The 19,988-nt window shown below is 46.7% G+C and overlaps 1 protein-coding gene across 5 annotated transcripts in view; it reads left to right on the top strand.

Moving 5' to 3' along the window:
• Window positions 1-19,988, top strand: part of parp11 (poly(ADP-ribose) polymerase family member 11) — a 190,511-nt gene that overhangs the window by 941 nt on the left and 169,582 nt on the right. The gene's annotated exons all lie outside the window — the stretch shown is intronic.

Genomic DNA, 19,988 nt, shown 5'->3' with positions numbered 1-19,988 from the left:
CTGTCACCACCTGGTACAGGTATTCTTAGCCTCGGTCACCACCTGGTACAGGTATTCTTAGCCTAATTATTCTAATCGTACGACCCTTATCTTGCACTCCCCGAGTACAAGTTGCTATAGCTCTAGAGTCCCCGACTCTCTCTTTTTACTTTCTTTCAAGTATTCCTTTTCTCTTTCTTTAAAATCACTTATCTACTTTTTAGTCCAATCGGAGCCTGAGCGGGCCAAGTGAAATACGAGGCCGGCGCTTTACCCGACTTGGATACTTATTTCCTAAGTTTACACAGTATTCGCCAGATTGACCCAGATCTCGTCAGGACACCACACAAGAATTAGCGAGTGGCAAAACTTTTATCGGACTTACGGATCAGAGGAAAACCGAAGTGGTAAATTTAAACATACTCACTCCGGGGGCCCATTTCCTCCTCTCACGTCCAAAACTAGTTCGGCTCTTAATTTCGCGAATTCTCGGTGATCGTCCGTTGAGATCCCACTTCTGACACCAAATGTTGAAACGGATTTTTTGGTCCTCAATCTGGTTCAGTACAAACACTGAGTCGGAATACTGGTTTAGTTCAACAGTTGTTTTATTCTGTTGTCCCGGGAGACTTACTCTGATACAGCACAGTTCTGACTCCAGCAGAGTCTCGACAGGTTCCACCAGAGCAAGTAATCTTTCATACAGAGTACCACATTATTATACTTGCTTTTGAGAAGACATTAACACATCTTACAGTCTGCACCAATCCCGAGCTGGGCACGTACACATTTAAATTGATTTCCTGGCCTGGCAGTTTGAAATAAAGAAGTCACATTTCACTGAATGGTTTATAGTTTAGGAAATATGCGGGTAATGGTTTCACGATCACCTAATCAGTATGGTAATGCGTTTTCAATAATGGTAATGTGTTTTCTGATCGCCTATTGTCTGTATATCCTCTGCACTCCGCCCTACACTGTTTCCACCAGCAAGGTGTGACGTTGTGGGTGCCAGCCATATTAGCAGCCACAGATCAGTTTAGCTTTTCCCGAGTTAACATGATCATCTCTTACAATATGCAAGTGACTCAGCGATGTCGACATTGCACCACCATTTTAGGCTAACAGGATCCTCCATTTTAGGTTGGCAGGGTCCTTGGCCATGCGAAGCGAGTTGTTACCCTATTTTTGCATTCTATATCCTCATTACTGTTCAGCTGAGAGCACAGGATTCACTGTTACTTTGAAATCTCCACATAAGCGAACCGCGCCGCCACTCTTCATCACTGGTACCACGGGCGTGGCCCACTCACTGTGCGAAACCGGCACCAGGACCCCTATCTTGACCAGACGCTCCAGGTCAGCCTCCACCTTTGGTCTGAGGGCGTAGGGAACGTTCCTGGGTTTCAGGAATTGTGGCTGGCTGTCAGGCTTCACCTTGAGTTTGACCGTAATCCCCTTCATACTCCCCAATTCTCTGTCAAAGACAGCCGCATGCTTTGTCAACACTGCCGCTAGCCCCGCCTCTTCGACTGACACCGCATTCACTTTTTTCCAATCCAGATGAATTTTCTCCAACCATGGCCTGCCCATCAGGGATGGATAGTCGCCCTTGACCACGTAAACTGGCAGCATCACGGTTTGTCCATTAAGCTCCACCTTGACCTCCGTCTTACCCAGCATTGGGACTGTTTCCCCAGTGTAGGTCTTTAAGATGAGCTTGGCCGGCGTCAGTGATAGGTGGTTCAGCTTTTCTTTGAATAGCTTCTCTGAAATCAAGGAGACAGCGGCCCCCCCGTATCCAGCTCCATTTTGACCGGTATTCCCTCTAGTAGCGGAGTGACTCCATAGCCTGATGAGCCTCCATTCACCGTTAACACATGGAGATTCAGCTCCCCATCAGAGTCTGTGTCACTGTCTTCCTGTTCTTGTTTCACCATGTGTAGGTTTTTCTTTTTAGAACGCCAGTTGGATGTGTTTCCTTGTTTGTTTTTGTGTGTCTGTGTAGGATTGTTTGCTTTGCCATTTACACACACGTTCAATGTGTCCTTTTCACATTTCTGACAGGTCAGGTCTTTACACCAGCAGTCAGATGGCTGATGACCTGACCTTCCACATCTGTAACACTCTCTGGCGCCCCTTGCATGCTTATCCGGTGTAGCTGCTACCCTGTGCACTCTCGTTGCAGCCACCAACAGCTGTGCATCTTTAGCTGCTAACTCCATAGACACAGCGAGCTCCACTGCTGATTTAAGCGTCAGTTTGTCAGTCGTGAGCAAGCGCTTCTGTGTTGCTTCACATCTTAATCCACACACAAACCTATCACGGACAGTGTCATTATGAGTTTCACCAAACTCATAATGCTCAGTTAGCTTCTTTAGCACTGCAATATATTCGGCTATGGACTCACCCTCCCCTTGGTTTCGTTTGTGAAACCTGAACCTCTCGGCAATCAGCAGCGGCTTGGGTGCGAAATGTGTTTCCAAAACTTCCACAATCTGACCATATTTCTTAGCGCCAGGCTTATCCGGGTGCATCAAACTCCGTAACAAGCCAAATGTTTTTGCTCCGATCACACTGAGGAACGTCGCCACTTTCACATCATCTTTAATGCCATTTGCAGTCACGAAAAATCCAAAACACTCCGTATAAGCACTCCATTGCTCTGCCGTTTCATCAAATGGTCCAAACGCTCCGGTTAGCATAGCCATTTAAAAAAAGTCCTTTTCCTCCACTTCGTTTCACTGTATCGTTACTCTCCCCCTTCTTATTTGTGTAACACACGAACCGCCACCTTTACGAGGCGATTGCATCAGCACTAAACTGATGGCGCGCCATTAAGAAAAGACAGGAACTTCTTACTTTAAACATCGCCGATTCCAGTGCAAAGTGATGCGCAAGTCCGTCGTCCTCGTCGCCAGTTTTGTTGTGTCTCAAGGGGTTTTATACCCTTACCTATATAACAATTAAGAAGGACTCCGGGGTGGAGAATTTAGTTAACAGCCATTTTATTTACAATGTGCTTCTTCACTTAATGCACTACATTTCCCATAGTGCATTGCAAATCACCACTACGGTATCCCATGTGGGACAATTGTAATACACATTCAAAATGCACAACACCCCCTTCCCCCCCCCCCACCCCCCTGGATATGGGGAAATCCCCCCTCACCCCCGGGATATGGGGAAATCCCCCCTCACACCCCCCCCCCCCCCCCCCACCGGGATATAGCGAAATCCCCCCTCACCCCCGGGATATGGGGAAATGCCCCCTCACCCCCCAGATATAGAGAAATCCCCCCTCACCGCCGCCCCCCCCCCCCCCCCGGATATGGGGAAATCCCCCCTCACCCCCTGGATATAGGGAAATCCCCCCTCACCCCCCGGATATGGAGAATACCCCCCTCACCCCCCGGATATGGAGAATACCCCCCTCACACCTGGATATAGCGAAATCCTCCCTCACCCCCCCGTATATGGAGAAATCCCCCCTCACAACCCGGATATGGGGAAATCCCCCCTCACCGCCCCACCCCCCCGGATATAGGGAAATCCCCCCTCACCCCTCGGATATGGAGAAATCCCCCCTCACCCCCCCCCCCCGGATATGGGGAAATCCCCCCTCACCCCCCCCCCCCCCGGACATGGGGAAATCCCCCCTCACCCCCCGGATATGGAGAATACCCCCCTCACACCTGGATATAGCGAAATCCCCCCTCACCCCCCGGATATGGAGAAATCCCCCTCACCCCCCGTATATGGAGAAATCCCCCTTCACAACCCGGATATGGGGAAATCCCCCCTCACCGCCCCACCCCCCCGGATATAGGGAAATCCTCCCTCACCCCTCAGGATATGGGGGAAATCCCCCCTCACCCCCCCCCCCGGATATGGGGAAATCCCCCCTCACCCCCCGGATATGGGGAAATCCCCCCTCACCCCCCGGATATGGGGAAATCCCCCCTCACCCCCCGGATATGGGGAAATCCCCCCTCACCCCCCGGATATGGAGAAATCCCCCCTCACCCCCCGGATATAGGGAAATACACCCCCCCCCCCCGGGATATTCTCCTGATTTACTCGATCAAAACCCTTCATGATTTTGAACACCTTTATTAAATCTCCTCTTAACCTTCTCTACTCTAAGGAGAACAATCCCAGCTTCTCCAGCCCCTCCATGTAACTGAAGTCCCTCGTCCCTGGCACCATTCTGGTCAATCTCCCCTACACCCTTTCCAAGGCCTTGACATCCTTCCTAAAGTGTGGTGCCCAGAATTGGGCAATTTACTCCAGCTGGGGCCTAACTGGTGATTTATAAAGGTTTAACATAACTTCCTTGCTTTTTTACTCTGTTAATAAAGTATATGGGATCCTCGACTTTATTAACAGCCTTCTCAACTTGTCCTGCTACCTTCAAAGATTTGTGTACGTACACCCCCAGGTGTCTCTGTTCCTGCACCCCCTTTAAAATTATAACATTTAGTTTATATTGCCTCTCCTCATTCTTCCTACCAAAATGTATCACTTCACACTTCTCTGTGTTAAATTCCACCTGCCCTGTGTCTGCCCATTTCACCAGCCTGTCTGTCCTCCTGAAGTCTGACTATCCTCCTCATTGTTTACTACATTTCTGAGTTTCGTGTCATCTGCAAACTTTGAAATTGTGCCCTGTATACCCAAGTCCAGGTTATTAATATTTATCAAAAAGTGCAGTGGTCCTAATACCGACCCCTGGGGAACTCCACTGCACATTTCCCTCCAGTCTGAAAAACAACCGTTCGCCTCTACTCTCTGCTTTCTGTCCCTCAGCCAATTTTGCATCCATGCTGCCACTGTCCCTTGTCCCTTGCTAACAAGTCTATTATGTGGTACATTATCAAAGGCCTTTTGAAAGTCCAAATTCACATCAACTGCACTACCTTTATCAACCCTCTCCATTACTTCATCAAAGAACTCGCTCAAGTTAGTCAAACATGATTTGCCTTTAACATCCATGCTGGCTGTCATTTATTAATCCATGTTTTTTCAAGTGCCAATTAATTTTGTCCCGGATTATTGTCTCTAAAAGTTTCCTCACTACCGATATTAGGCTGACTGGCCTGAGGTTTATCTCTCTCCCCTTTTTTAAACAGGGGTGCATCATTTTGCAACCCTCCAGTCCTCTGACACCACCCCATATCTAAGGAGGATTGGAAGATTGTGGCCAGAGCCTCTGCAATTTCCACCCTTACTTCCCTCAGTAACCTAGAATGTATCCCATCTGGACCGGGGGACTTTTCTACTTTGAGTGCTGCCAACCTTTTAAGTACCTCCTCTTTATCTATTTTTATCCGATCCAACTTCCCTCCTACCTCCTACTTTACTGCGACATTGGCAGCATCCTCTACTTTAGTGAAGACAGATGCAAAGTGCTCATTTAGTCCCTCAGCCATGCCCTCTGCCGCCACAAGAAGATCTCCTAATCGGCCCCACCCTTCCTTTGACAACTCTTACTATTTATGTTTAGAAAAGACTTTGGGTTCCTTTTTATGTTAGCCACTAATCTATTCTCATACACTTTCTTTGCCCTTATTTCCTTATTCAGTTCTCCTCTGCACTTTCTGTATTCTGCTGAATTCTCTACTGCATTATGAGCCCGACATTTATTAAAGCTTTCTTTTTCATTTTGAGTTCTATATCTTTAGTCATCCGGGGAGCTCTAGCTTTGGATGCCCTTCCTTCCTCCCCTCAGCCATCTGTCCAGTCTATACCCAAACTACCTCTTCTGTGACGGCCTCCCTTTGCTCATTTGCTGTTTTGCTAATTTTTGTTTCCAGTCCAGCTGAGGCAGACCCACTTTCAACTGCCTGAAATTTGCCCTCCTCCAGTTTAGTATGTTCATTTGGGCAAAAGCTCTATTGAATCCTGTGACTCTCAGACAATCTGTAGTTATGAGAAAGACAATTTTAATATCCCTTGTTCTGGGATATATTCAAAGAAATTTGGAACTGTATATTGGGTAACATTTGATGAAGACTGAAGGCAGCAGAGAAGAACAGTCTGTATTGTCACTTAACAGGAACGCCTTCATGGCATTTCATACATGGCTCCAATGAACAGTACAGACTATAAAAATATAAAGTGCTGTTATTACTACTTACTGCTTGAAGTACACAGGCAAAAGTGTAAGAAGTAACAGAAAACTATGTGGGACTTTGCAAACAATTAGTGATAGAGTTGGGGATTGCTTGGAAGTTGTGGTTAGATGAGGAGACTGTATCTGGTTAGATAGGACTAAGTCAATTAATGTTGAGGAGAAGCAGTTCCAAATGATCTGAGAGTTTGGTTGCTTGATCAGAACTGAGAGATACTTGAGCAGTTGGCAAAAGAGCCGATTATTTTGTGGCCTTGCAGTGGAACCGTTGTGCAGGTGACGAGTCCGGTGCATTAACGGAGATCTGGCTTGGGCTAGAACAAGGAGTTAAACATTACTAGTTACAAAATATTCAGGAGGGATAGAGTCAGAACAGTGGAGGGAGTGGCAGTATTAAGCAAAGATTCTATTGCAGCACTAGAATGTAAGGATGTGATGGGGGATAATGCAAAAGCTGAACCTGTGTGGTTAGAGCTACATACAGAATTACACAGAATGTACAGCACAAAAACAGGCCATTCAGTCCAACTGGTCCGTGCCGGGGTTTCTGCTCCACACGTGTCTCCTCCCACCCTACTTCATCTCACCCTATCAGCATAACTTTCTATTCCTTTCTCCCTCGTGTGCTTCCCCTTAAATGCGTTTATGCTATTCACCTAAGTTGAGAGGTATTAAGTAAATTGTTACTCTATTGGGTTTATTATAAACTGTTGAACAATGGAACTGAAAGAGAGTCAGAGATACATTGACTAATAAGAGAAGCATTCTACAATAGCAGAGCTGTAATAATGCAGCACCCTCTTAGTACTGCACGAGTCCAGGACATGCCGATTATAACTGGTGCTGCCTGGCAGGATGGGGCAGTAGCTATCCTAAAATCGGAGTGCTGCAATTACTGCCCTGTTCCTGCTCCAATTCCTCCCACCACCATTTTGACAAGGGTGGCCTAGGCACCTGTCTTAAGCATTAAAGTATGGAAATCGAGGTCCTATGATGAAAATAGGACCCTAACACCATTTTAACCTGTTCAAGTGGAAGTAGCACGCAGTGCTGAACTCGCCCAGTACTACTGGATGCTGCAGGCATGAAATGGCAATTGGAGGCAGTATTTAAAGGGACATAAAAAAAAAATTGTTCCTGAGATGTGGGCGTCGCTGGCAAGGCCGGCATTTAGTGCCGATCCCCAATTGCCCTTGAGAAGGTGATGAGCCGCCTTCTTGAACCGCTGCAGTCCGTGTGGTGAAAATACTCCCACAGTGCTGTTAGTGAGGGAGATCCAGGATTTTGACCCAGCGACGATGAAGGAATGATGATATATTTCCATGTCAGGATGGTGTGTGACTTGGAGGTGGTGGTGTTCCCATGCGCCTGCTGCCCTTGTCCTTCTAGGTGGAAGAGGTCGCGGATTTGGGAGGTGCTGCCGAAGAAGCCTTGGCGAGTTGCTGCAGTGCATCTTGTAGATGGTACACACTGCAGCCACGGTGCGCCGGTGGTGGAGGGAGTGAATGTTGAAGGTGGTGGATGGGGTGCCAATCAAGCGGGCTGCTTTGTCCTGGATGGTGTTGAGCTTCTTGAGTGTTGTTGGAGCTGCACTCATCCAGGCAAGTGGAGAGTATTCCATCACACTCCTGACTTGTGCCTTGTAGATGGTGGAAAGGCTTTGGGGAGTCAGGAGGTGAGACACTCGCCACAGAATACCTAGCCTCTGACCTGCTCTCGTAGGCACAGTATTTATGTGGCTGGTCCAGTTAAATTTCTGATCAATGGTGACCTCCCAGGATGTTGATGGTGGGGGATTCGGCGATGGTAATGCCATTGAATGTCAACAGCTGGTGGTTAGACTCTCACTTGTTGGAGATAGTCATTGCCTGGCACTTGTGTGGCGCGAATGTTACTTGCCACTTATCAGCCCAAGCTTGAATATCATCCAGGTCTTGTTACATGCGAGTACGAACTGCTTCATTATCTGAGGAGTTGTGAATGGAACTGAACACAGTGCAATCATTAGTGAACTTCCCCACATCTGTCCTTATGATAGAGGGAAGGTCATTGATGAAGCAGCTGAAGATGGTTGGGCCTAGGACACTGCCCTGAGGAACTACTGCAGCGATGTCCAGGGGCTGTGATGACTGACCTTCAACCACCACAACCATCTTCCTTTGTGCTAGGTATGACTCCAGCCAGTGGAGAGTTTTCTCCCTGTTTACCATTGACTTCAGTTTTACTAGGGCTTCTTGATGCCACACACACTCAAATGCTACCTTGATGTCAAGGACAGTCACTCTCACCTCATCTCTGGAATTCAGCGCTTTTGTCCATGTTTGGACCAAGGCTGTAATGAGATCTGGAGCTGAGTGGTCTTGGCGGAACCCAAACTGAGCATCGGTGAGCAGGTTATTGGTGAGTAAGTGCCGCTTGATAGCACTGTCGATGACACCTAGAAACATAGAAAAATAGGAGCAGGAGTCGGCCATTCGGCCCTTCGAGCCTGCTCCGCCATTCAGTATGATCATGGCTGATCCTCTATCTCAATACCATATTCCCGCTCTCTCCCCATACCCCTTGATGCCTTTTGTGTCTAGAAATCTATCCATCTCCTTTTTAAATATATTCCGAGGATGACACCTTTCATCATTTTTTGCTAAGGGGCATTCAACGGCATGTACTGAGATCATTGATATCTAAGTGCAATTGACATGGCAGGATTTCCTCATGGATTCTTTCCCTCTGTTGTTTACTATTATTCTGCTTACACCTCTGCCAGAAGCACAGGGATGAAAAATAAAAGTCATCCTGGGCACTCTAGCGTGACTGGAGGAAGAGCGGCAATGGGAGCTACATTTGAGCTCTCAAGGCCACACTTGAGAAGGGCTGCTCACAGGCGTCCTTACCCTGTCCATAGGCCGACCGGCCCAGAGTGAGGAGCAGTGCATCAGGAGGCTGCGATCTCCAGAGAGGCAGTCACAGACTTGTGCAGCCACTTACAACAAGACTTGCAACCCGCTCTCTCAGCTGGCTATGCATTGCCTGTGGCAGTCAAAGTGACTACGGCCCTTAATCATTTTTGCCTAAAGCTGATTCCAGGGTGCTGCAGGTGACGTAAGTCAGTGTTCTGTGCATGCATGTATCAAGCAGCCTCCTGATGCCCTCTTTGCCAAGGCCAACAATTACATTACACATTTCCCATGGACCCCAGCAGTCAGCAGGGAAGGGCTGTGAGCTTTGCTGCATAGTTGGCTTCCCCCAAGTGCACGCTGTCATTAACTGCACCAAGGTAGCCACGAGGACACCTCCCAATGGGCCAACAACCTTCATAAATAGTAAAACTATGACTCCATCAATGTTCAGCTGGTGGGTGATCACTGTCATTGAATCATTCAGGTCTGTGCCGATTTCCTGGCAGCTGTCACAATGCATACGTACTATGCCAGTGCACTCTTTCTGCCCCCCCATTAAATCCAGCTCCACATTTCAGTGGCTGGCTGCTAGGAGACAAGGGCTACCTCTGTACATGTGGCTCGTGACACCTGTACCTAACCCCCTTTCGACTGCAGAACGGACATATATCCAGGGGGTTGGGAACCTGAGCAGGGAGACAGAGGAAAGGGAAACCGGGATAAAAGCAAAAGATAGGCAGGAGAAAAACAAAAGTGGCAGTCAGAGAAATCAACGGTTTAAATCAAACGTGACCACAGTAAATAATTCTAATAGGTCTAAGAGCGTTAAAAAAACAAGCCTGAAGGCTTTGTGTCTTAATGCGAGGAGCATTTGTAATAAGGTGGACGAATTGGCTGCGCAAATAGAGGTAAACGAATATGATTTGGTTGGGATTACGGAAACGTGGCTCAAGGATGGTCAAGGCTGGGAACTCAACATCCAGGGGTATTCGATATTCAGGAAAGATAGGCAAAAAGGAAAGGGAGGTGGGGTAGCATTACTGGTTAAAGAAGGGATTAATACAATTGTAATGAAGGATATTAGCTCTGATGATGTGGAATCTGTATGGGTAGAATTGAGAAATACTAAGGGGAAAAAAACATTAGTGGGAGTGGTATATAGACCTCCCAACAGTAAGGCGGAGGTTAGGGATGGCATTAAAAGGGAAATTAAAGAAGCGTGCAATAAGGGCACAGCAGTCATCATGGGTGACTTTAATCTACATATAGATTGGGCCAACCAAATTAGTAACAATACTGTGGAGGAGGAATTCCTGGAGTGTTTACGGGATGGTTTCCTGGACCAATATGTCGAGGAACCAACCAGAGATCAGGCCATCTTAGACTGGGTATTATGTAACGACAAAGGATTAATTAGCAATCTTGTTGTACGAGGCCCCTTGGGTCTGAGCGATCATAATATGATCGAATTCTTCATTAAGATGGAGAATGAAGTAGTTGACTCAGAGACTAGGGTCCTCAATTTAAATAAAGGAAACTACGATGGTCTGAGGAGCGAGTTGGGTAGGATTGATTGGGGAATGGCACTCAAAGGGTTGACGGTGGATAGGCAATGGCAAACATTCAAAGACCGAATGGATGAGCTACAGAATTTGTTCATCCCAGTTTGGCATAAAAATAAAACAAAAAAGGTGACTCAACCGTGGCTAACAAGGGAAATTAGGGATCGCATAAGATCCAAGGAGACGACATATAAATTGGCCAGAAAAAGCAATAATCCTGAGGATTGGGAGCAGTTTAGGATTCAACAAAGGAGGACAAAGGGATTAATTAAGAAAGGGAAAATAGAATGTGAGAGTAAGCTTATCAGGGAACATAAAAACTGACTGTAAAAGCTTTTATAGATATGTGAAGAGAAAAAGATTGGTGAAGTCAAGCGTAGGTCCCTTACAGTCAGAATCAGGGGAATTTATAATGGGAAACAAAGAAATGGCAGACCAACTAAATTCATACTTTGGTTCTGTCTTCACAAAGGAGGACACAAATAACCTCCCAGAGATGCCGGGGAACATAGGGCCTGATGAAAGGGTGGAGCTGAAAGAAATCAGTATTTGTAGGGAAATGGTGTTAGGAAAATTGATGGGACTAAAGGCCGATAAATCCCCAGGGCCTGATAATCTACATCCCAGGGTACTTAAGGAAGTGGCCCTAGAAATAGTAGATGCATTGCTGGTCATCTTCCAGAACTCGATAGACTCTGGAACAGTACCCATGGATTGGAGGGTAGCTAATGTTACCCCACTATTCAAAAAAGGTGGTCGAGAAAAAGCGGGGAATTTTAGACCGGTAAGCCTGACATCGGTAGTGGGGAAAATGCTAGAATCTATTATAAAAGATGTAATAGCAGAGCACTTGGTAAGCAGTGACAGGATCGGACAAAGTCAACATGGATTTGCAAAAGGTAAATCATGCTTGACTAATCTACTGGAATTTTTTGAGGATGTAACTGGTAAAATAGATAAGGGAGAACCAGTGGATGTGTATTTGGACTTTCAGAAGGCTTTCGATAAGGTCCCACATAAGAGATTAGCGTGCAAAATTAAGGCACATGGGATTGGGGGCAAGGTATTGACTTGGATAGAGAACTGGTTGGCGGACAGAAAGCAAAGAGTTGGAATAAACGGGTCATTTTCCGAGTGGCAGGCAGTGACTAGTGGGGTACCGCAAGGATCGGTCCTAGGACCCCAGCTGTTCACAATATATATTAATGATCTGGACGAGGGAATTGGATGTAATATCTCCAAATTTGCAGACGACACAAAGCTGGGTGGGAGGGTAAGCTGTGCGGAGGATGTCGTGAAACTCCAGTACGATTTGGACAGATTGGGTGATTGGGCAGAAACATGGCAAATGCACTATAATGTGGATAAATGTGAGGTTATCCACTTTGGTGGCAAAAACAGGAAGGCAGATTATTATTTGAATGGCAATAGATTGGGAGAAGGGGAAGTGCAAAGAGACCTGGGTGTTCTTGTGCACCAGTCGCTGAAGGTAAGCATGCAGGTGCAGCAGGCGGTTAAGAAGGCAAATGGTATGTTGGCCTTCGTAGCAAGAGGGTTCGAGTACAGGAACAAGGATGTCTTGCTACAGTTGTACAGGGCCTTGGTGAGACCGCACCTTGAGTATTGTGTGCAGTTTTGGTCACCTTACCTGAGGAAGGACGTTCTTGCCATGGAAGGAGTGCAGCGAAGATACCTGGGATGGCAGGAATGACGTATGAGGAGAGATTGTGTCGATTGGGCTTATACTCACTGGAGTTTAGAAGATTGCGAGGGGATCTCATCGAAACTTATAAAATTCTGTCAGGCCTGGACAGACTAGATGCAGGAAGGATGTTTATGATGGCCGGGGAGTCCAGAACCAGGGGTCATAGGCTAAGGATAAGGGGTAAACCATTTAGGACTGAAATGAGGAGGAATTTCTTCACCCAGAGAGTGGTGAACCTGTGGAATTCTCTGCCACAGAGGGCGGTGGAGGCCAGTTCATTAAATATATTCAAGAAGGAGTTGGATATATTTCTTAAGGCTAAAGGGATCAAGGGGTATGGGGAGAAGGCAGGGACAGGGTACTGAATTTGGATGATCTGCCATGATCACATTGAATGGCGGAGCAGGCTCGAGGGGCCGAATGGCCTACTCCTGCTCCTATCTTCTATGTTTCTAAAACCATGGGGCCACCGGGCCATCTTTAAGAATTGGGCAGCTAAACCAACATTTTCAATAACTGGACAGATCTGGGGGCTCTGTGCTCAAGAGCAACTTGCATTTATATAGTGCGTTTAACGTAGTAAAATGTCCCAAGGTACTTCACAAGCGATTATCAGACAAAATTTGAATCCGAGCCAATTAAAGAGATATTCGGGCAGGAGAGGTAGGTTTTAAGGAACGTCTTAAAGGAGGAAAGAGAGGTGGAGAGGTTTAGGGAGGGAATTCCAGAGCTTAGGGCCCAGGCAACAAAAGGCACGGCCACCAATGGTGGAGTGATTAAAATCAGGGATGTGCAAAAGGCCAGAATTGGAGGAGCGCAGAGATCTTGGAGGGTTGTAGGGCTGGAGGAAGTTACAGCGATAGGGTGGGGGCGAGGCCCTGAAGGAATTTGAAAACAAGGATGAGAATTTTAAAATTGAGGCCAGGAGCCAATGTAGGTCAGCGAGCACAAGGGTGATGGGTGAACGGAACTTGGTGCAAGTTCGGATATGGGCAGCAGACTTTTGAATGAGTTCAAGTTTATGGAAGGTGAGAGGCCGGCCAGGAGGGGGAAGTAAGTGGTCTTGGTGATAAGAGAGGATAGCGGGTTGGAAGCTCAGTTCAAGGTCAGATAGGATGCTGAGGCTGTAAACACTATGGTTCAGACTGAGACAATGGCCAGGGAGAAGTGGCTGAGGGACTCAGTTTGTGACGGGGACCAAAGACGATGGCTTTGGTTTTCCCAATATTTAATTGGCATCATAGAGGCAGTGGACAGGTCGTGAGAGGTGGTAGTGAGGTAGAGCTGGGTGTCATCAGCATACATGTGGAATTTTAAAGGGAGGGGGACAGTACCTGAGGAGACGGAACCGTTTACAATATCGGCTAACGTGGGGGCCAGGAAGGGAAGTTGGGTGCACAGCCCACAGAGGATCTCCCACATTCTGAGAAATTTGCTGTGCAATAGGGACTGCACATGGAGCCAGCACAGCAAGAGGAGCCTCTCCAGTGTGGAGACAAAAACCTGGGCAACCGTGAGGACAGCAAACACAGAAGAGCGATGGAGCAGGAACAGGAGGGTGCCCGAGAGGTCAGAGCAGAAACGGGAGATCGATAGCACCAGTCTGCAGCCAGAGTATTTGTTGATTGCACGAAGTTTCAGCTGACCTACTCCTTCGTCTCACCTAATCCAACCCCAACTGCTAGATTTGTACTAGTCAATACCACCTCTACCAGTCCTTCCACCCTGCAATAAAGAACCTGCAACCTCTGACTAACGCTCATGTACCCCACACCTGGCGTTGCAGCCTCGAAAGGTGCTAGGAATCTCACTGCAGACAATGTTGAAATGTCAAAAGTTGTGTGTTTTTTAAATAGCTGACATAAGATCCTATTTCACCCATGTGTTAAACCATAATGCTTTTTCGAAGTAACCTCTTGCCTATCCTGCTCCTCCGGTAGCTTCAGCATGGGTGCTGGAAGGCTGCAGATGCTTAGTTAAGGGCCATTGAGACACTTCTGGTCGGTGACCTCTAGGAGGTCGGACCTGAGAGGGCTGCAGCATCGTGGCTGCTGCAGGGGCAGTATGGCCAGCTGGCTCGCTGTCACCATATCAGGTATTGGTTGCGGGACTGGTGAGGGATTAGATGTGAGAGAGAGCAACATGTGCCACTCGCATGGGTCTGCGGCTCATCACTCTCGCTATCTATAAGAGAGCAGATTGTAGGAGATCAATGGTGTGATTGCTCAGCTCTGCACCACTTGCAACCCCAGTGCTCACAAGCCTTCACTCCTCTAATTACAGCACACTTCACTGCACCTCGCTCCACTGCTAAGATGTAATATATTTGGATTTCCAGATGGCCTTCGATAAAGTATCGCATAATAGACTCATAGCTATGGTTAGAGCATGTGGAGTCAGGGAACAGGTAGCAGAATGGATAGCAAGTTGACTACAAAACAGAACAGAGAGTGAGGTTAAGGGTAGCTATTCAGACTGCCGGAAGGTGGGAAGTGGTGTTCCACAAGGATCGGTGCTGGGACCACTGTTGTTCACCATTTGGACTTGAGAATCAGAAGTACAATTTCAAAATTTGCGGACAACACCAAATTGGGGATGTAGTTAATACTGAGGAGGACTGCGACAAAATACCGGAGGACATTAATAAATATGCAGAATGGCTGTGTAATTGGCAAATTAACTTCAATATAGATAACTGAGGTGGTGCATTTTGGTCGGAAGAATAAGGAGGCCGCATATTGCTTGGATAATAAGTCTAAATGGGGTAGAGGAGCAAAGGGTTCTAGGGGTACAGATGCACAAACCACTAAAAGTAGCGATGCAGGTTAATAAGGCCATTTAAAAAATTAAAAAAAATAAGCACTGGGCTTCATTTCTAGAGGGATGAAATTGAAAAACAGAAGTTATGTTAAACTTGTATCGAACCTTGGTTAGTCCACACTTGGAGTACTATAAATAGTTCTGGTCTCCATATTGTAAAAAAGATATAGGCCTGTATTTTCCGATCCCTACGGGTGTGTACGAGCTGTGTACACACCCGTAAGGACCTCGCAAGTGCCAGTTTCAGGCGTGCGAAGTGCATGCGCTGAAAACCAGCATTTCCAATCGGTCAAGAATCCTCTTGACGGATCGCATGCCTGCCCTGGAGAAGGGCCTCTGCGGGTGGAGAGTTCCGCTTTCTGCAGAACCTCCGCCTACTGAAATCCCTTAAAAATCTTATACCTGGTAAAAACAGGCTTTTAAAAAAGGTAAGTTTATTTTTAGCCCCGTAAAAAACTTTAATTTTTTTTCAAAAAATTAAATTTTGGTTTAAAATATTTAATTTAATGTAATTTTAACTAATTTTAAAAACATGATTTAAAAAAAATTAACTTAATGTTTTGATGTGTTTTTGGAGTGATCTCCATTCATACTTTTGACCGGTCTAAGCTGTCAGAAGTATGAAGGGAGATTCCCTTCTCCCATTGGTTTCCCCATGGCCCACGTGATCCCAGGGATGCTTGCGAACCACATGCGCCCCTGGGATACCTGGGCCCTGCGCATTTTGTAGAGCAGAGGCCCAGGAGTGGAAATGGCTGGACCTCTGGAACCCTCAGGTAAGGGTGTAGATTTTTTCCAGATCGGAGACCTCCGCACGCAGGAAGACTCCGATCAGAAAATACGGGTCATAGTAGCACTGGAGAAGGTGCAAAAATGATATCTTGGAATGATACCAGAACTGAGAGGATATACTTATCCAGAAAGGCTGAACAAGCTGGGGCTCTTTTCTCTAGAATAGAAGACTGGGGGGGGGTGACCTGATAGAGGTCTTTAAGTTTATGAAAGCATTTGATAGGGTAGACATGGAGAAGATGTTTCCACTTGCGGGCAAGACCAGAACATGGGGCCATAAATATAAGAGAGTCACCCATAAATCCAATCGGGAATTCAGGAGAAACTTCTTTACCCAGAGAGTGGCGAGAATGTGGAACTCGCTACCACAGGGAGTGGTTGAAGCGAATGGTATAGATGCATTTCAGGGGAAGCTGGATAAGCATATGAAAGAGAAAGGAATAGAAAGATATGTTGACAGGGTGAGATGAAGAAAGTTAGAAGGAGGCTCGTGTGGAGCATAAACACTGGCATAGACCTTTTGGGCCGAATGGCCTGTTTCTGTGCTGTAGATTCATGTAATGATATGCTACTTGCACACTTTACACTTGCTGCTGACCTTACAATTGCTCCCTTTGCTTCCTCACACCTATAGCATCATTCAAACACCATCTAAACCATGCTACCCTGACACGCACATTGTCACAATCACACTCCCTTTCTTGTCGGACAAGCTGGCACACAGTAAGAGGGAAGCAAATGCATACAGGAGGAGGGCTATCATCAGTGTTCCCGTTAGGCCCACGTGGCCGTGCAGTAATCTGAAAGGTCCTGCACAGGCCACTCACCGGCTTTTACGTTATAAATAAATACAGCACATGTGCAGAAATTTAAAGGGACGTGCATTGAAAGAAACAGACCATGCAGAACTAAGTGCAACTTACTGGAAATATTTGCTACCATAATTTCAAAGGCTGTCCCAAAGGGAAGAGGCTGTCATTAACGTAGTGGACAGAGGGCAGGCCAGGTGGCAAGGATGGAAGATACATCTCACAGGATGTTTGGCCATCTTGACCTCCATTTGTCACTGAACTCTCCCTCACGCATTCATCTGTTTCTGCTAATTCTTGCCACTGACAACCAACCCTTGTCACTCTCTTCTCTTTCCAGGTCCATTGCAAGTCACGGACCCAGAGTAGAGGAACAGGACGACAGTCCTCTTGGATAAACCATCACTCGATCTTACCCTTACAAGCATCAGCTCAGCAATCGGCTTCTCACGTACTTCAGAGAGTTCGTTAGAGAGGTCTGCACTGGGATATTCACTGAGTACAAGTGCACGGGAACATGGACAGGGGTTTAGGATTGCCAGAGAGCGAGCTCATGTCCTAGCCCTGCTGTAGAGGGTACAGGTGAAGGCCTCCATGGCCCAACCTATAGAAGACTGATGGCCCTGCACCACCAGCTACTCAATGTATTGCACAGCCTGCCAGGGAGCCTGTGCATAATGTAGGACAGTGTGGAGGGTCCACACCCACCTTGTGCGGGGTCATTGTGCCAGACATTGAATCAGTGGAGTTAACCATTGAATATGGTCAGCTCTGCACACAGCAGGACCTTCAGTTTTTGAGGTTCTTCAGTTATTGAGGTTCTAATGACAACTAGAAGCTCAGACTGCTGCCATTCAGGCTCTAGGTTCTAACATCTCCAACTCTCTAAGTGTGAAGGAAAGCATGGATAAGGACTTCACATCACCCATGCACTGTTTGCATGCAGAGCAGTGGGAGTGCTGGGCAGTCTCTGCACTCTGTTCCTGCACTGGGCAGTCTCTGCACGCTGTTCCTGCACTGGGCAGTCTCTGCACGCTGTTCCTGCACTGGGCAGTCTCTGCACGCTGTTCCTGCACTGGGCAGTCTCTGCACTCTGTTCCTGCACTGGGCAGTCTCTGCACGCTGTTCCTGCACAGAGCAGTGGGAGTGCTGGGCAGTCTCTGCACTCTGTTCCTGCACTGGGCAGTCTCTGCACGCTGTTCCTGCACAGAGCAGTGGCAGTGCTGGGCAGTCTCTGCACGCTGTTCCTGCACAGAGCAGTGGCAGTGCTGGGCAGTCTCTGCACTCTTTTCCTGCACAGAGCAGTGGCAGTGCTGAGGTGAAGCTCCATGCACGTAGCAGTGGCCTCATGGGAGAGGCATGTGCCACCCTTTCTTGGGATGAGAGCACGCCTGGTCCCACCAATGCCTGTGTTGGTGCAGGAAAGCCAACTGGGCCAGACTGCCTTGGCTGTAGCTGAGATGCTGCAACCTGTAGCTGGGCTCTCAGACCAGAGCTCCTCGAGGTTGCCCATCTCGTAGAATCTACGGCACAGAAACAGGCCATTCTATGCCAGTGTTTATACTCCGCCCCTATCTCCCTCTATTCCCTTCTCCCTCATGTCTCCATCAAGCCTCCCCTTAAATACATCAATGCTCTCTGCTTCAGTCACTCCCTGATGCGCTATCAATTACTCATAAAAGACTGAGAGTTAAGAGAGTAACTAAAGGCTTTTATTAACAAAAGAATGAAGGTCTGCCTCGAGTGGTCGACCGGTCCAGAAATACAAAGGGCTGGGGAGCAGTCACCTTTATACTAGGACTTGTGGGAGGAGTCAGCCGAGGCATGTCCAGGCATGTACACAGTGGAATACAAACAGTGGTTTACCACACTCCCTGAGGCAGTGAGTTCCACATTCTCACCACTCTCTGTGCAAAGAAATTGCTCCTAAATTCTTTTTGATCTGTCAGTGGCTTTCTTATATTGATGCCCTTTGGTCTGGACTCGCCCACAAGTGGAAACAGATTCTCCACATCCATCCTATAGAACACCTTCATAATTTTAAAGACCTCTATCAGGTCTCCCTCTTAGTCTTTTCTTTCCCAGAGAAAAGAGGCCCAGCCTGCTCAATCTTTCCTGATCGTTGCATCCTCTCAATTCTGGTAACATCCTTGTAAATCTTTTCTGCAGTTTCTTCAGTGCTTCAATCTTTGTTTAGTAGTTTGGAGACCAGAACTACACACAATACTCCAAGTCTGGTCTAGCCAAGGTTCCATATAAATTTAACATTATCTCCCTGCTTTTGTATTCTATCCCTCTAGAAATGAGCCCCAGTACTTTGTTTACACACTTTATACCCTTGATAACTTTCATTGCTACTTTTAGCGATTTATGTATCTGTATTCCCAAATCTCTCTGCTCCTCAAAAGTGGTAATCTCAGAATTATTACCCGAGCCATGTTCTAATTGGCACAGGACAAATAGATCAGCAAAGTGAACACGTGGCTAAAGGACTGGTGTGAGAGGGAGGGTTCTATTTCATGGGGCATTGGGAGCTGTACTGTTGGGATGGGCTCCACCTGAACTGGGCTGCGACCAGTGTCCTAGCAGAAAAGATAAATAAGGCAGTAAAAAGGAGTTTAAATAATAAATGGGGGAAGAGCTCAGTCAGAAACAATAGTAAAAATGGTAGTTTAAGGATTAAAAAAGGGATGAGAGCAGAGTTTGGGTCACAAACAGTGTTATAGATACCCCAGGTGAAGGGAATACTAAAATAAATAAAGTAACTATAGCAGCCATGACAAATCTGAAGCATGTTAAGTTGAACAGTGTGAGAAAGAGGGCCTCACAGCAGAAGGGCAGGTTAGTTTTATATATTAACGCACGGAGTATAAGAAATAAATTGAATGAATTAAAGGCTCAAATCTGAAACTAAGGTCTTCAATCTAAACAGAGGAAACTACAAGGGTATGAGGGACAAGTTGGCCATGGTAGATTGGGAGACGACACTAAAAGGTATGAAGGTAGACATACAATGGCTAACATTAAAAGAAATTATGCATAATTTGCAACAAACATATATTCCTCTAGGGCATAAAAACCCAAAAGGAAAAGTGACCCAACCATGGCTAACAAAATAAATTAAAGCTAGTATTAAGTCAAAGGAGGAAGCTTATAAAGTTGCCAGAAAAAGCGGTCAGCCTGAGGATTGGGATTTTTTAGAAATCAGCAAAGGGGGACCAAGAAATTCATAAAGAAAGGGAAAATGGAATATGAGCCCAAACTAGCGAAAAATATAAAAACAGATTGTAA

This window comes from Somniosus microcephalus, chromosome 16 (genome assembly GCF_052327205.1).
Source record: "Somniosus microcephalus isolate GS21.2 chromosome 16, FLI_Smic_1.0, whole genome shotgun sequence".
NCBI lineage: Eukaryota > Metazoa > Chordata > Chondrichthyes > Squaliformes > Somniosidae > Somniosus > Somniosus microcephalus.
Note: the sequence above shows the minus strand (reverse complement) of the source record. Positions and strands in the feature narration are given on the sequence as shown.